At 42.2% G+C, this 17,224-nt stretch overlaps 1 long non-coding RNA gene across 1 annotated transcript; it reads right to left on the bottom strand.

Annotated features, from left to right (window-relative positions):
* Positions 1–535: 535 nt before the first annotated feature.
* On the bottom strand, positions 536–14,527 carry LOC139059706 (uncharacterized). The gene is made up of 3 exons (XR_011514316.1): positions 14,171–14,527; positions 13,289–13,400; positions 536–1,678 (listed from the first exon to the last, which is right to left on the bottom strand). It is a non-coding gene; the product is annotated as an uncharacterized lncRNA (long non-coding RNA).
* Positions 14,528–17,224: the final 2,697 nt, after the last annotated feature.

The raw sequence follows: 17,224 nt of genomic DNA, 5'->3' as shown, positions 1-17,224 counted from the left end.
AACGAAGCAGAGAGCAGACAACAGACCTCTTTTGCGAAGCAGGGTGCACCAATGTGTAGTTGAGGTAGCGCCCTGTGTGAGTTGGCTTCCTAAACACCTCGAATAACAGGTTCGGCCCTTCGCGTGGCACAAGGGTGTCCAAAAATGGCAGTTGACCTTCACATTAAACTTCTATGGTGAACCTAATTTTCCTTGCATATTGTTTAAGTGAGCCGTGAAGAGGTCGAGGTTTAACTCAAGGTTAATTCGTTTAATTGACATCTAAGGTCTTCTCCAGATATGTCGACTGTTTCAGAGTTTTGCAACAACAGAATGTTCACCTCTTCACGGCTCACTTAAACAGTAATGCAAGCAGCAATTAAGTTCACCATAGAATTGGAATCTTAAGGCCAACTGTCATTCTTGGACAGCCTCGTGCAACCTAAAGGGCCAAACCTGTTATTTGAGGTGTTTAGGAAGCTAACTCACACGAGGCGCTACCTCAACTACACACTGGTGCACCCTGCTTCGCAAATGAGGTCTGTTGTCTGCTCTCTCCTTTGTTGGGTGAAAAATGTGTGCACAACAGCAGAAGACCACATGGCAGACAATTCACTTGTGCACTGGGAATTGATGGCTTGTGGATACCCTGAGTTCTCCATTGACACAGTAGGGTGCCAGCTGGCTTGCGCAGTACCCACCCACCCTGGACTCCCGAAAGATGGGCTTCAATACCATATGTCCCCTGCATAAGCAAGGCCCTTGCATGCGTTGTGGTCATATGATGTAGAGGCTGTGCACATTCCAAAATTTAAACACGAGCTCGTGCATGTGAAAGACCGTACGGAAAAAAACAAGTTCCCAGGCGTAGTGTAGGGCCTTTGGTGTGCGAACTGTCAGTATGTCTACATCGAAGAAACCGGTAACTCCTACAAAAGACTTAAACAGCACAGGAATGATGTCCAGAAACGAAACTTTGCATCGAATGCCCTGGCCGAGCACTGCGCAACTACGTCACAATTAGCTAGGAAAAATATCGCTCGATTGTTAAGGAATGAAATCATTTTACGTGTCGTTATCTTGAATCTCTAATCATCCGTGTCCATGTATGCCAAGTACCTTAATCGTGTTTTGAGCTGCAGATAAGAATGCTACCTACTCTGCTGCTGGTTTCATTGTGAACAAGTCTCCCGTGGGAAGCCAAAACATAAATATATATTTTAAACCATTTTAGTTGCGTTTGCTTAGTCCTGTCATTTCGCATGGCCCCCACGACTTCAAATTAATGAGGTTTACTGCATGTACACATGTTTGCAATTACACGCTTACTTAATTTCTCTCAGCATGTCTGCTAGGCTACGGTCAGGGGCACCACATCTCGAAAGATATGCAACAAGTGCATCTGGAAAATTAATCATTTCACTGTTATACATGTATTGTTACAAACATAATACAAACAAATTTGAAACAATGTCGATGATACTGTCCACAGCTTCCAATTTATGGAGGCTCAATGCCGGCTTCTCAATGACATTGCGGTCGTTCAGAAGGCACCACCAAAGAGCCCCTGTGATGCTCCTATCCTGAGTGCCAGAACTCCCCACACCAGTTTCGCCAGTTCTTTGCAGAACACGGAGTCCTAGCCATGGCACTAGAGCAGGTGCCACTCCTCATCAATGTATACATTTCCTAGGTGTACCTGCAATAAAAGGGCAGATGCATGTTAAGACTGTTTACGTGTGGGAACGTGAAAGCATCTTTAGTGAACCAGATGGCTGCAATGTGACGTGCACAATATAACACACACAGTAGGCACACCTTAAAGGGACTGACAACCGATTTATAAGGACCTAGTTCTTGGCACAACACAAAGCTCACCCTCAGTAGCGTTTACATCTGCAACGGTTACTTCCAAAAGCACATGGATATTGTGGCATCACAGAAGTGTCCTTGTTTCACACCCCAGGTTCTATTCCCACCCAGTCTGCCAAAATTTCTCATTAAAGCAGCTAATTTGCTTTGTTTACAGGAACCTGAGAAATCTGACATCAAGCATTTTTTATGCATTTTTATTGTTTGTGCAATCGGCCATTGGTTTTATGTCAATAACTGCTGGCAGCAAGAAGTATGTCCAGTAGCATTAGTGTAGGGGCTCCACACAAAATTATATGGCTTACCTCTGTTTGAAAGCAATCCATAACCAGTTTCAGTGAGCCCAAGTTGACTTTCAGTTTTGTGAAGCGTAGAAAGTGGTACAGGTTGTACGGCATGGTGTTGCAGCACAAAGAACTGGAAAAAGAAAGGTTCTAAAGGACAGAAAAAAGGGAAAGACGGCGACACACTCAACTGTTTATTAGACACGAAACTTGCTACATATATATGCGCACACTCTCGACATCAGGGGAAGAAAAGAGCAAGTGTCAGGTCATCTTGTTTGCGTCAAACCCAACAATTTCTTTTTGCATCATATAACAAAACAGGTGTTTGACTAACACACGCTTGACCAGTTATACGAATGTGATATGCCTCTAGCAGTTCCTGCGCAGTTTTATCGCTACTCTTACCTAGGATTATCACCACAGAAAAACGTGGCTTACAGTACAGCAGCACGGTATACAATACGCAGAAAAAATGGGCGTTCATATGCGCTTTTAAGTTGTTTGCATGTTCCCTCATTTAGTCGTTCACACAACGGCCAGTCTGCCCGATGTAGGTTTTCCTGTAACTTAGCGGTATCTGGGAAACCACAACAGTGGAACACTTTTCCACGTAGCACTTTGCATGTTTGAATGTACGTCTGCACTGCACACTCTATGATTCGGGGACATAGGCAAGACAGCTTGTTCGAGGAAGAAAACAACAAGTACCTCACACCTGTTCACCGCCTTGAGGCTGTGGCTCACCCTGTGGTAATAAGGTGCCACCTGAGCCTTTCTTTGGGAATCGTGCTTACTTCCCTCACTCCCCTTCAGATTATTGTTACATCTGAGTTGCTGCAGCGAGGTTTCTGCCACTAGGTGACGACCGAATGAGGAAATATGGAATTTTAAAAGCTGCTGGACATGATGCTTGAAACTAGACAAAAAAGCTATGTGGAAAAGTGGTCCACTGCTGTGGTTTACCAGACACCGCTAAGTTATGGGAAAACCTGTGTCGGGCAGATTGGCCATTGTGTGAATGAGGGAACAAAAACAATTTAGAAAAGGGCATGACCACCCATCTCTCTGCACATTGCAAATCGTGCTCCTGTAAGCCACGTTTTTCTGAGGTGAGAATCCCAGGTAAGAGTAGAGATAAAACCGCGTGGGAACTACTTGAGGCATATCACATTCGGATCAGTAGTCAAGCATGTGTTAGTCAAACATATGTTTTTATATGATGTGGAAATGAAAATGTTGGGTTTCACACGAACAACATGACCTGTCACTTGCTCTTTTTGCTGCTCCTGATGTCAAGAGTGTGCGCAATATATATGTAGCAAGTTTTGTGCCTAATAAACAGTTGTGAGTGTAGTGCCATCTTTCTTTCCCTTCTTTCTGTCCTTTCGTATCTTTCCTTTTGCAGTTTGTTGCACTACAACAGCATGGCATTTAGCAAAGACCAACTCGCTCAAGAGAAAGTTACTGTGGTGTTGTACGGTTTGTACCATCCAATCAGAAGAGCTCTCTTAGTATCCGCCTCTGATCACCCTCTAAGCAATTAGTGATAGCCAAAATACAGCTTGTATCTCTACAACTCTTTGCTTGTGCTGTTAGGCTATCATTACATAAACTATAAATGCAGAAGTACATATTAGCATGCTTTATGAAAAGCCAGAGTAGTACTATACTGACTGGATGTGACATAAATGGTAAGAATGTTCTGGCTGGAAACATTTTGAGTTTATCAACACTGACTGACGAGTAACTGAGAAAGTTGGTGCATGTTCATGTTTAACTTCTGCGTACAACACAAGGAACAGAAGAGAGACCACAGGGCACAAAAGCTACCAATTCAATGTTTAAGTGTTCATTTTATGGGAAGGAATACAGAAAATATTTACACTGCATGTGCACTTGTACTGCACAAACGTTCTTTTAGAATGAGGACAAATGTTGCATAACAAATAGAATTAGAAAGCACGGAGTGATTGCTATTCTGTGTCATTTAGAGAGTGTTCCTCTTTTTCACGCAATCATAATGAGAGCGGACTGACACGTCCCAGTATTTAAGTGATATTCCTTACTGTTATTGTTGGCCATTCAGTTACCAGAGGTGAACAAGACAGATGAACAATCTAAATCTGATGCATAGCATCAGTAATGTCAATACATTGTCATGTGGGACATATGGTGCTCTCCTGGGTGCATGTTGAGGCACCAGCCAGTCTGCCCAATGTACATTTGACCAAATATACAGATGATCAAAGGAATAGACTACACTACTGCTAACGAACACAAGACAAATTTGGTGGTATCTTTTAACTAAGCAAGCCTCCCTATCCCTAGCCTGGGTGCCTTTCTCAATTCGCTTGTAGATTGCTTGCTAGGGATACACATTTGTACACACATACATACGTATACACATGTACAACAGTACACAAGTGAATTGAGAAAGGCGAGCAGGCGAACGAGGTTTCCTTCGTTAAAGCAAGTTTGTCTAGTGTGTGCGAGAGGCAGCGTACTGTATTCCTTTCACATGTGGTCAAATGTACACAGGGCAGACTGGCCATAGCTAAATGTGCCAAATGTGTGCCAAAACAATCACCAGTATGCTTGTCCAACTAGGCCGTGCATTGCCGCGATAGGGCCTCAGGCTAAATTAAGATTGTTCATCTGTTTCCACCCACGGCGAAGAATTGACAAGAGAAATCAGTGAGGCGTGCCACATAAATAAAACGTGTGAGCCAGCCCTCATTGCTAACGCAAAAAAAGCGTCCTTTCTAGATGACAAGGAATAGAAATTATTCTGCACATATTTACTTTTCTTTTTATGCAAATACTGTTTATCGTGGTTTAATTCCTTTATATCACAACTTACATCTTCCCTCTGAAAGAACTTGTGCACAATATAAGCACATATCCAGTGATATTGTTATTTTTAATCCTTCCATGAAACTAAAGAGACAGTTGTTAGCAGCAGTCATGTTGTTTGGTCTCCCTTTCCTCCCTGTGCAAATTCTGTCCTGAAAAGTTACATGAACTGAACGGTAAACTCATAAGGACACTACAAATTTCAACTAGTGAACACAGCTGGTTCTCAGAAAATGCACGAATACGGTGATAGGTATGTGTTGGCATAGTGGAGCACGCTAACTTTGACACTACTGCAATACTTCAGCTGTCACACGACTACAGTGCTTAAGAGACCACAGAAGTGTAAGTGCACAACAAAAAAAGCAGGTGCATCAACCATAAATTTGACTTCAGCAAACACAACATAGGCTGCTTCGTGTGGCTAAAACACTAGCTAATATGTAGAAAGTATATGTATGCACAGGTATACTTAGCTATACATACTCACCCATCCAACTTAAAAACTTATTATGAGTTGCTGTGCATATGATGCTTGCTCTAGACACTGGTGGTTACAACAAAGATACGTTTAGAATGAGATAAAATGCTTTCATCTGCCCAGTAATCGAAGTTTTACGGATAGCATTATAATTTAAACTTGCTGGTTGAAGATATTCTGACCTCAACAGCACCAAGCAGATTGAATAGAAGAATGCCCACTGTGCTGACCAAATACATAGTGTGAAACAGAACACATGAAAAGGGACCCAAAGTATTAGAAATTATTCATGACAGCTGTTGAATTAGGGCTTGTTGGTTGATTATCACTATTAAAATTACAGAAGTGCCAATCGTAATGTTCTATGTGGTGGAGTTGAAATTCAATTCATCTTATTAGCAACAACGAGCAAATGCTACAGCAAAAGCAACGAGACAATTGAGCACTATGTACGAAATAGTGTTCTTTAATGATTGAGCATCAATACACGGATCTATCAGCTAACTATGTGATCTATACTGTGTTTACTTAAGGTGAAATATAATGTAACTGGACATAGACTCTTAACTGCTACAATGCCTATTTGCATGAATGGGCATAGCTTGCCAAAATTTTTTTTAATGGGAGAGAAAAAAATCAAGCTTACTAGAAAACACCTCAGTACAGCAGTAACGTCATCAATACTTCCTTTTGGGAGAGTTGGTTCATCTCGAAACATATGGGTAACAACACAAACAGACCACAAGAAGGCAGACACGTACACACAGTGCTGACTAACAACTGATTTTATTGGCAAGGATAGCACACCTTGCGTGTCTCAGCACACCTTGTGGGTGTCTCACATAACTTGAGCCAAGAATTTTTTTTTAATGAAAGGCACGTTGGAAGTGAACTGAACCGAATGCATACTATTCGCAATAGCCTATAGCAACTCCTACAATCCTTTGTTTTCCCCATAACTCACCAATTAATTAAATTTAATTACCCAACTCTTTAATTATTGGCTGAGGACCCCAAGTATGGCACACAGATTTGTAGAGCCCGTTCAGAAACCACCAATTGAGTTGTTTGCTTTACGATATGTCTCACATAGTCATTTCTTCTGAGTTGCAAAGAAAGCCCGCAAAATATGAAACAAGGCACGTGACAGAGTGCTTGCGCAGTGGTATTGTGCTCCTCTCAAGCGTGCCTTCGGTGAACAAGGTCGGCTCCCGTCGGATGATGGCGAAAATGCATGCTGCAGGCGGAGCAGTGCCAATGAGATAAAGAATGCCCTGCCACTTTCTCGTCACCAGTCACGATGCAGCCAACCTTGTTCACCGAACACACGCTTGAGAGCAGCACAATACCATTATGCTCCATCACGTGGCCTTCTTCATATTTCATGGGCTTTCTTTGCAACCCGGAAAAAAAGGACTACATGAGACATTTAGTAAAGGAAAGAATTCGATCGGTGGTTTCTGAAGGTGCTCTACAAATCTACAAATCTGCGTACCATACTTGGGGTCCTCAGCCAATAACTAAATGTTCTGTAATTAAACTTATTTAATTAGCAAGTTATGGGGAAAACAAAAAAATTGTCTGAGTTACTATGGGCTATTGTGAATAGTATGGGTTTCGTTCAATTCCCTTCACACGCGCCTTTCATTTTTAAATGCTTGGCTCACGTTATGTGGGACACCCTGTATATGCCAGAGTGAAGCAAGGGAAATGAAAGGGAAAATCATGTCGAGGGTGACAGCGTGCCAAGTTCACAAGCGCAATGAAGCCAACCAAACACAACAAAAGGCAAACAATTATTTTCCTTTTCCTTTGCAATCTGAAGCCCCAATAGCCACACCCAGAAGATCAGATTCAGCATCAAAGAGAGCAAAGTGAGGGGTGCTAAAACAGTTGCTACCGAATTTTCTAATGTGCAAGGCTTTTAAACTGATGCGCGTAGTCTTGTCACTGCTCTTTCCTAGAATCGTCGTGACTTTCAACTAGGCCACACAATCCGTATACTTGCTAACGTGTGCAACTAAATGTGCATATTTCTCATCTAGTGCTTTTTTTTTCAGTTTTTGTGGGTGTTCCCCTGAACGGTCATTGATACAGCGAGCAATTTCACGGACAGAAAACATCCCACATGACATGGGGATGCAATACACCACTCCAGTGGAACATTTTACTAACGGCGGTAGGTGGTTCTTCTGGCATTACATATACATTGATACAACTTTCCCAGCTTATTTCGGGCATAGAAACAAATTGGCACACCGTGCCTACTTGCCACCTTAAGATTGTGGGAAAGATTATGGATGTAAGGGACCACCTCTGCCTTAGGTGCCTTCAGTTGATCCTCAACCATTGTACTTCCACATCCACACTTGAACTTTTCAAGAAGGACTTTTGAAATGGCAGTCAAGACCGAGATGGGGAACCCTGCAGCTAAAAGACGGCTTACCTGATTATGAAAACTGAGCTTAATCTGATGTGGGCACGATTTTTGGAGAGCCTATTTTTTACGCAACGCCTGTATACTTCTCGTAATTGTCTTGGAGAGTGCCGAGTGAAAGGGCAGCAATTCCTTAGCCCGTGGGTTGGAGGCCCAGCCAACATGTCCATCACTGAACGTGATCTTTAGGTATAAAACCTAAAATTGAAAGGTCCGGGAGTTCAAGGATGAAAGGCAACTCACGTCCATGTTTGCTAAATATAGATAACACTTTGCCTACTGTAGAGGGGTAGGTGAAGGTGGGCTGCTGTTTATAAAAGCACCAAATAAGTGTCAACATGCCTAAAAATTTTTAAAACTGGCCCCCCATTAAACTCTTGTTCCAGTGTGTTGTCCACCTTGACCTGAAAAATTTCACAAAGAATAGGGGCTACGCAAGACCCTATGCAGATGCCATCGCACTGCAAAAACAGCTGCTTGTCAAATACAATAAAAGCCGAGTTCAAATAAAACTGCAATAAAGATAGAAAATTATGAACGGCCAAACCAACGGTGTTCTGGAAGGATACGTCGCCGTTATCTTCCATGCACTTTTTGTCACATGCTAGCAGTTGATTCTGTGGAACAGAATAAAACAACTCCTGCACGTCTTCCGAAAAACCGAAACCAACATGATCATTTCCCTCTAAAAACTGTACTACTGCGACTGATTTTTTTAAAAGTAATGGGTCGTTTAAAGCTAGCGCCTTGAACTTCTTTAGCAAAAACTGGCTAACACACTTCTGCCACGACCCTGTTCACTAACAATAGTGTTAAACGGAACTTTCGGCGTATGTGTCTTGGCTCTGAAAACCCCCCTCAAACTGTTCCCTCTGCTGTTAGATATGTCCCTGGCAAACTTTCCAAGGCATAATTGCTTACAAAACTCAACGTACTTAATTTTTCCTCGCACTTCACTTTTCTCTCCAGGGACACAGTTCTTATTAGCCGCTACCAAAAAATTTTTCATTGCAAATTCCCTTGGATAACGTATGTGATTCCGTCTGGTGCTGGTGCCGACGTTACCCATCTTGGCATCGAATCATGACGTCTTCTTCTATCTTATAATATGATGTGGGAGACAGGAAATGTTCCAGATTCTTGGAAATGCAGTCGCGTTGTAGGCCTGCTTAAACCAGGGAAATACTCTAACGAGCTCTCCTCCTACAGACCGATCGCCTTAGCCAGTTGCGTCTTAGCCAATGTCAGCGTCATGGGGGACGTCCATATACCAGAGAAGATTATGCAACATCTGCAGAAAGGATCCAAATTTGGGCTCCAAGCTGATTTCCTGCGCATGATATCACTGCAATGAATCGAAAAGTGGCCACTCAGGAAAAGATGATAATCGGGACAGCTGCCTTCTTGAAGGTACTGACTGCCTGCGAAAGTTTGCTCCAAAAACCCCGGACTAGTACCGTACTAGATTCTTGAATGACATCTTTCTTTAAGGGTAACAACCTGATGCTTATGCAAGCTGACAAATGGTGGGTTCATTGTTTTACCCAAGGGAATTTACAATGAAAAAGGTTTGGTAGCGGCTAATAAGAACTTTGACCCCGGAGAGAAAAGTGAAGTGCAAGTAAAAACCAAGTTCGTTGAGTTTTGTAAGCAAGTAGACCTCAAAGTTTGCCAGGGACATATCTAACAGCAGAGGGAACAGTTTGAGGGGGTTTTTCACAGCCAAGACACGCAAGCCCGAAGTTCCGTTTAGCACTATTGTTAGTGAAGAGGGATCGTGGCAGAAGTGTGTTTGCCAGTTTTTGCTAAGAAGCTCAAGACGCTAGCTTTGAACGACCCATTTCTTCTAAAGCAATCAGTCACAGTAGTAGATTTTAGAGGGAAATGATCATGTAGGTTTCGGTTTTTCAGCAGACGTGCAGGACTTGTTTCATTCAGTTCCGCAGGATCAACTGCTAGCGTGTGTCAAAGACTGCATTGAAAACGGCGACGTATCCTTCCAGAACACTGTCGGTTTGTCTGTTCATAACTTTCTATCATTATTGCAGTTTCATTTGAACTCTACTTCTATTGTGGTAATAGTTCTGCAGAAACCCGCAAGGTGGAGATAAGTAATTAATTATAGGAAAATTAGAAATTAGACATCCACCCAATCAGTAGGGTAGCAGATGTCAATTGTAGCAATTAATTGTTACGATTGACATCTGCTACCCTACTGCCTGCTAGCCATCGGGTTAGCTCAGCTGGTAGAGTGGCTGCCCTGGAAAAGCAGTGGTCCTGGGTTCGAGTCCCGGACTAGGACGAATTTTTCTTCAACTGCGAGGCTTTTCTTTAAGGAACCCGCATGGGTTTCCTTTGTAGCAATTGCTACGATTTGGTGGATACCTCATTTTCCCTAAATTAACTACATTTATTGTATTTGACGAGTAGTCATTTCTGCAGCGCGATGGCATCTGCATAGGCTTGTGCGTAGCCCCTATTCTTCCTGACATTTTTCTCGCCAAGGTGGAAAATGCACTGGAACAGATGTTTAATGGATGCCGGTTTTAAAGTTTTTTAGGTATATTGAGAATGTTTTAGTGCTTTTAAAGAAGCAGCCTACCTTCCCCTACCCCTCTACATTAGGCAAAATATTTTCTATTTTTAGCAAACATGGACATTGGTTGCGTTTCACCCATGAACTCCCGTACCTTTCAAGTTTACAGTTTTTAGACCTAGAAATCAAGTTCTGTGATGGACATGTTTGCTGGGGCTACTACCGACGAGCTAAGAAGGAGTTGCTGCCCTTTGACTCGGCACACTCCTAGACAATTAAGAGAGGTATAGCGGTATTGTGTATGGCATCAGCTCTCCAAAAATTGTGCCCACATCAGATTAAGACCACGTTTAATAATCAGGCAAGCCGCCTTTGGCTGCAGGATCCCCGTCTTGGTCTTGACTGCTGTTTCTGAAATCCTACTTCCAAAATTCAAGTGAGGATCAGGAAGTACAATGGCTGAGGATCAATGGAAGGCACGTAAGACAGAGGTGGTCCCTTACATCCATAAATTTTCCCACAATCTTAAGAGGGTGGCAAGTAGGCACGGTGTGCCAATTTGTTTCTCTGCCCCAATTGAGCTGGGAAAGTTGTGGCCACATATCTGTGACGCCAGAAAAAGTGGATGCCAGAAGAACCACCAACCGCCGTTAGTAAAATGTCCACTGGAGTGGTGTATTGCATCCCCACGTCATGTGGGATGGTTTACGTCGGCGAAACTGGTCACTGTGTCAATGACCGTTTAGGGGAACACGCTCAAAAAGTGAAAAAAAGAAACAACCAGATGATAAATATGCACATTTAGTTGCGAACGTTGGCAAGTATACGGACTGGGTGGCCTGGTTGAAAGAGACGATTCTAGGAAAGGGCAGTGACAAGACCGCACTCATCAGTTTAGAAGCCTACCACATTAGAAAATTTGGTAGCAGGTGCTTTAGCACCCCTTCTCTTGCTCTCTTTGATGCTGAATTTGACCTTCTGCATGTGGCTACTGGGGGGGGGGGGGCTTCAGACGGCAAAGAAAAATAATTGTTTGCATATTGTCGCGCTTGGTTGGCTGTATTGTGCTTGCGTGGTTAGCACGCTATCACCCTTGACATGTTTTCCCCTTCATTTCCTTTGCTTCACTGGCATATATAAGGTTGCTATCCTTGCCAATAAAACCAGTTGTTTGCCAGCACTGTGTGTATGTGTCCCCTTTCTTGTGATCATGTTTGTGCTGTTACCCATATGTTAGAGCAGTAACTGCAGCACAGTGAATAATGATCATTTCAAAAAGTTCAGGCTCATCAAATGTGTATTTGCGAGTGGCAGTTATTCTGGGGACAAGAGATAAATAATTGCAAATATGAATGTTAAACAATGGTAAGCACGCCATGTGCTTAGACATGCAACATAGTTGGCCCACTACACTTTGAATTCTTATGTGCACAGAAACTGCACAAGCGTGTAGAATAAACAGAAAAGAAGATGGAAATAAAGGCTGCAGCATAGGAAACAGTTTCAAAACAATAAAGCCAAAATATAGAGTGAGAAATACACCGTGTACTAAGCAAAAATAATAACTTTTAGGCTTTTAGTGCACAAAAAGGGACGAGAGACAGAGGTACGACACGTACACAGCGCTAACTTCCAGCAATTGTTTTATTCTACAAAGCGGTACACATATGCACTGGTTTCTAATCAAATGAGACAGCAACGAGACATGTGTAATGAAAGTTAAGATGATATCGAAGATGAAAAAGCGACCATACATAGCCAAAAAAATTTTGTAATTGCAAGATTAGAATGCCATCTCCATCAAGCCACCCTCTGTGATACGTTCAAAAAATCTAATTCTTTTTTTGAAAGATCGAATGAAGGTGCGCTAACACGAGCATTCCCCAAACTAGCGATCTTCGCTGCTTCAATAATCTGTGTTAGCATGCCCCTTCAATCGATCTTTCAAAAAAAGAATTAGATTTTTTGAACGTGTCACAGAGGGTGGCTTGATGGAGATGGCATTCTAATCTTGCAATTACAAAATTTTTTTGGCTATGCATGGTCGCTTTTTCATCTTCGATATCATCTTAACTTTCCATTACACGTCTCGTTGCTGTCTCATCTGATTAGAAACCAGTACATATGCGCATGCGTACGCTGTTGCCTGTTACCTATATGTATGTGTACCACTTCGCAGAATAAAACAATTGCTGGAAGTTAGCGCTGTGTCCGCATCGTACCTCTGTCTCTCACCCCTTTTTGTGTGCCAAAAACCTAAAAGTTATGGAATACCCACATGCCCAAACCTACGCTCTTTCAAAAATTATAAAGGGAAAATCAGACAGAATTTGTCAGCTGTTGACAAATTTGACTTCGCCCTACCATTTGCTAGTTGCCTGGTTAGTTTAGATGGTAGAGCGGCTGCCCCGAAAAGGCAGTGGTCCCAGGTTCAAGTCCCGGACCATGACGAATTTTTCTTGAACTTCGAGGCTTCTCTTTTGAGGAACCCGTACAGGTTTCCTTTGCAACAGTTGCAACGAATAGGTGGATGTTTGATCTTCCCTTTATTAAGTACTTCTCTCCACCTTGCGGGTTTCCGCAAGAACTATTCTGTCAAACAAAAATGAAATTTAAATTGCATCCAAGCAATTGATGCAAGAAAAAATACTTAATAACAGGACATGTTAGATCTAGTTTTATATAGAAAACAATATGTGCATAACAGCTATGAAAACAAATAAGCAGCAAGTTGCAAAAATACTTAGCCTACTTAGTAAGCTGTGTTGAGTAATATGTTGATAAACTTATCCACGAATGATACCGAGGTCCTACTCTTTGGAACACATACACATCATACATACCTGAACCAAGCAATCAGATTACACACTGCGCTATGGCAGTCATCCAAGATTTCCCTGCATTTCTGCTGGCTCCTCCATTATGTGGACACTGGTGTGGGTTACGGCCTCGCCACTACAAAATCAGTTCGGAAAGTTCGCAGTTAATTTATAGCAGTGGCACATTAACGCTGTCACAGTGTGAACGCATGCAAGGAGCATCTAAAAATAGTCACGAAAATAATGTTTGCAATAATGAAGGGTGGCAACAGAGGGACCCCTTCATCACCGTAAAATTTTTCACACACACACAGCAGCAACACATTACAAAGAAATCTTTGTTTACATACCAATTCAATTTTTTCATGACTTAGTTTAAGCAACTGTCTCGTGTCATGTTTAGTTACGCATAAGTTATGTCAACACATCTTGTCTTAAAAATTTTTAGTAAGCTGTACCAGTTGCAAGCTTTGACTGCTTACGTTTTTTTTTCTTTCTAAAACTGCTCGTAAATTCAGGACCGCGTAAGCAGAGATTATTTACAACGTAGAAGCATTTATACGCGAGGAAACGTCATTGCAGTTAGAATCTATCAAGATGCAGATGAGCGTTGTTATGCAATTTAAGCAGAAAAGCGGGAGCTCACGCACAGGCGCACATAATTAACACGATTATTTCCGAACGTAATATTTCTCAACGGAAGAAAACGCTTATAATCATTTTCAATTTCGCATTAAGACAATAAACTTGCCTAGCTAAATTCTGACAACCAGCGCTCAGCAAGCATCAGCACGGGTTCCACTGTTGCCGTGGCAGTTCTATTGATTCTATTTTACGCTCGTGCACTCTGTGCACACACGAGAAGCACGCACAATACACGTGTAGTTAGCAAGCACGATTACTTACCTTTTGAATGGTACGACGCGGTCGAAAAGCGCTCTCCAAGTTGCTGGTGCTGCGTCGACAACCAGCCTACACGCCGTGACGTAGTGGACGAGCTGAGGCACGCTAATAATACACATTATTTCTTTGCGACATCCAGCGAACTTCCCACAACCAGACACAAAAGAGAACGCACTCCAGGGCATGAAAATCGTTGGTCCCCATTTGCCTGGCACGCCACGCATATGGTGAGTTTTCAGAGAGACACAAGCTATCTTCTGGCACTTCTGTGTTCGCGAACCAAGTCACATTTCGTTACACCAAACACAAAACCACACGATTAGACAAACACATCACAACGGCTCCCGCAACCGACCGGCGACCGGCAGTTGCGAAATAGAGAGCAATGTAGACGAATGAATGCTATGAGCGTCTCCTTTGAAACAGGGTGGTGGGTTGCGCCACCAACCGATCGCATGGGGCGAGCGTCATTTGTATACCTGTGCGGTTGTGTGGCCCCCGTGATGCATTAATAATAACCAGTACGCACTCATTTTGTGCCGTATTGCGCCCAACTACGTATAGTTGCGAGAGAAAAAACATTGAAGCGTCTATATTGCCCGCTATACTTCACTGTAGAAAAAAATTTTATGGCGTATTTTCGATTTTGAACAACTGCCATGTGCAGCCAGCAAAAGTATGGCCTCCGAGATCTGCACTTCAAGTCAGCTGTATTGAAGTTTTTTCATGACGTTATGAGCTCCTGCCCGTGCTACGTGCGTTGTCACTTCGTTTTAAATAACTTTCTGCTGTCGTCAACATCAACTGTAGCCTCAGGAATTGTTGACACGGTATCAGATGTACGCTTGGGCAGCGTGCGATGTTTCCGTGCGTGTTGTAACTGTTTCTGTCGGAAAGCATCAAATCTAGCAGGGTTCATCACTCGTCTAGCGCAGGTTACGCCGGTGTCGTCCGCATTTGCTTTCATGCCGGTGTGTTCAATGTGCGCGGGTTGCGCGCCTGTCGCCCGTGCCTTCTGTGTTTATCGTGCGACTCACGAACATTCCTCAGAAAAAAAACACATATCTCTGCAGCGTACATGTGTCCTACGTGGTGTGTGCTAGAAATGTGCGGTGGTGTACGATTTTTGCAGCCAAGTGGCTGCAGTGCGTTCCAGCGAATAAACGCGATTACGTAGTGTTTCCTCGTTATCTTTGTGATTTACCTGCATCTGCGATAGAACCCACGAGCCGTTTGCATGACCTTGCATTGTGATTGTGGAATTTTGTATTTTGTTTGCCTTCTTCAATGAGTGGCCTTTTATAGACGTTCTTGCTTGATAATAAAAAAAAAGAAATATCTGTAATGGGGCTGAAATAATCCGGCTTTTTATTCCTTGAAAATTGGCGTGAGTGGTAATTTTACAAGATAATAGCAATCCAGCTCTGGACATCGAGCTGTAAAGCAAAATATTTAAACTTGTTACAGTATGTGAATCCTGCTATGATGTGTCAATATCTCTAGCATGTTCTCAGTGCTGAGGGCTGTGCACTATGTTAAAGGCAGATGTAATTGTCTACTCATCTGAAGTAGTATATATGATTTCTTCATATCATTTGTTCCAACTACAAAAATTTTATGGGTGCACTGTTCACTTCTAGAGTTAAAAAGACACCATGAGATATTACTCAACAGTATGCGTTACAATCTTTCTACATGAATTCAGGAGTATTATATGTTGTGCTGTGCATAGTTACTTTGTACGTACAAAGTATTTATATGAATACACAAAATCTGATTCCTCCATCGCCTGTTGTTTGTAAGTCATGAAGCAAATAAATAATTTCAGCCTGCACTGATTGCTTGCAGTATACTTGATATTCAAATGTTTTCTAAAAATCTGCGACAAGAATGATCTACCTTAGTTTTGCTCCTACTGCTGACATTGATATAGCAATTTCTGTAGAAAGATGTGCACCATGAGCAAAATACGGATGCAAAATAAATAGCTGATTTTGAATCAATTTTTCGAAAGCTGCAATACCATTTATACTTTGCACAATAAGTGCAATGTAAAGGCAATGAAGGTAACTGTAGACTTGTGTTTCGTCATTTGACGGGTAGAAACAATTTCTGGTACCCTATCTGAGCTGATGCAGCAACCTAACCCATACTTCACAGAAACATGGAAAGTTTCTTCACAAGTGACTAATTCACACAGGCTGGGGAATAGGACTAGCATATTTAATGAAATCATTCTGAAACATAATTAATCAGCATTCTAAAGATGAATGGATAGTGGTAACATGGCCAGTGGCTCACAAGTGGTTGTGTTATGCTCCTGTCACACTGGAAATTTTATTGTCATTCGAATCGAATGGCATTAGCATTGAATGACATTATTCGGTTGTTACGCAGCGATATTTAATGCCATTAGAATCGAATTACTTCTGCAATCAAATGAATCTGAAAAAAATCAGTCAGCTTTGCACTTGTGGTGAATGACTAAAATGACATTGAGCATTCATAATTTCAGAAACAGTGATGTAAAGAGGTAATTAATTTTGTGTTATTTAAGGCATCTGCTATTTTACTAAAGGAAAGCTGCATGGCAGGCTTTCACAAAATGTTTTTTACTCTCCACCTCAGTGGCGTCTGGCGGCTGTCGCTTTACTAGTCAGTTATACTGCAAGCAGTCGGGCGCCTGTATGGATCTATTTGACAGTCTCGCTTCTTCCTCTGATTGCTTTGTTCGCAATGCAAAGCACACATCAACTAACTGCTTCGGCTACTGCAACCGAGCGTCGTCCAGCACTGCCATGTCAGTCGTATTGTTTGTCTTCAATTTATTGGCTATGGCTACTAAGCTGGTCAAGCCTTGTTTTTGCTTGTAGTGGCTAGAAATTCTGGAATTGGAAGTTTTATATGCGTGTTATTCTGGTGAAGTGACACGCCATATATATGTTAAAATAAATTGACTTTCTACATAGACATTCTACATATACCTTGCTCTTGTTCTCTCACCAATTTTTTTTTGCAATGATTGCCATTGATATCATGACCGAATGACATCAATTT

Source organism: Dermacentor albipictus, chromosome 4 (genome assembly GCF_038994185.2).
Source record: "Dermacentor albipictus isolate Rhodes 1998 colony chromosome 4, USDA_Dalb.pri_finalv2, whole genome shotgun sequence".
In the NCBI taxonomy this organism is placed as follows: domain Eukaryota; kingdom Metazoa; phylum Arthropoda; class Arachnida; order Ixodida; family Ixodidae; genus Dermacentor; species Dermacentor albipictus.
This window is presented reverse-complemented; position numbering and strand designations above follow the sequence as displayed.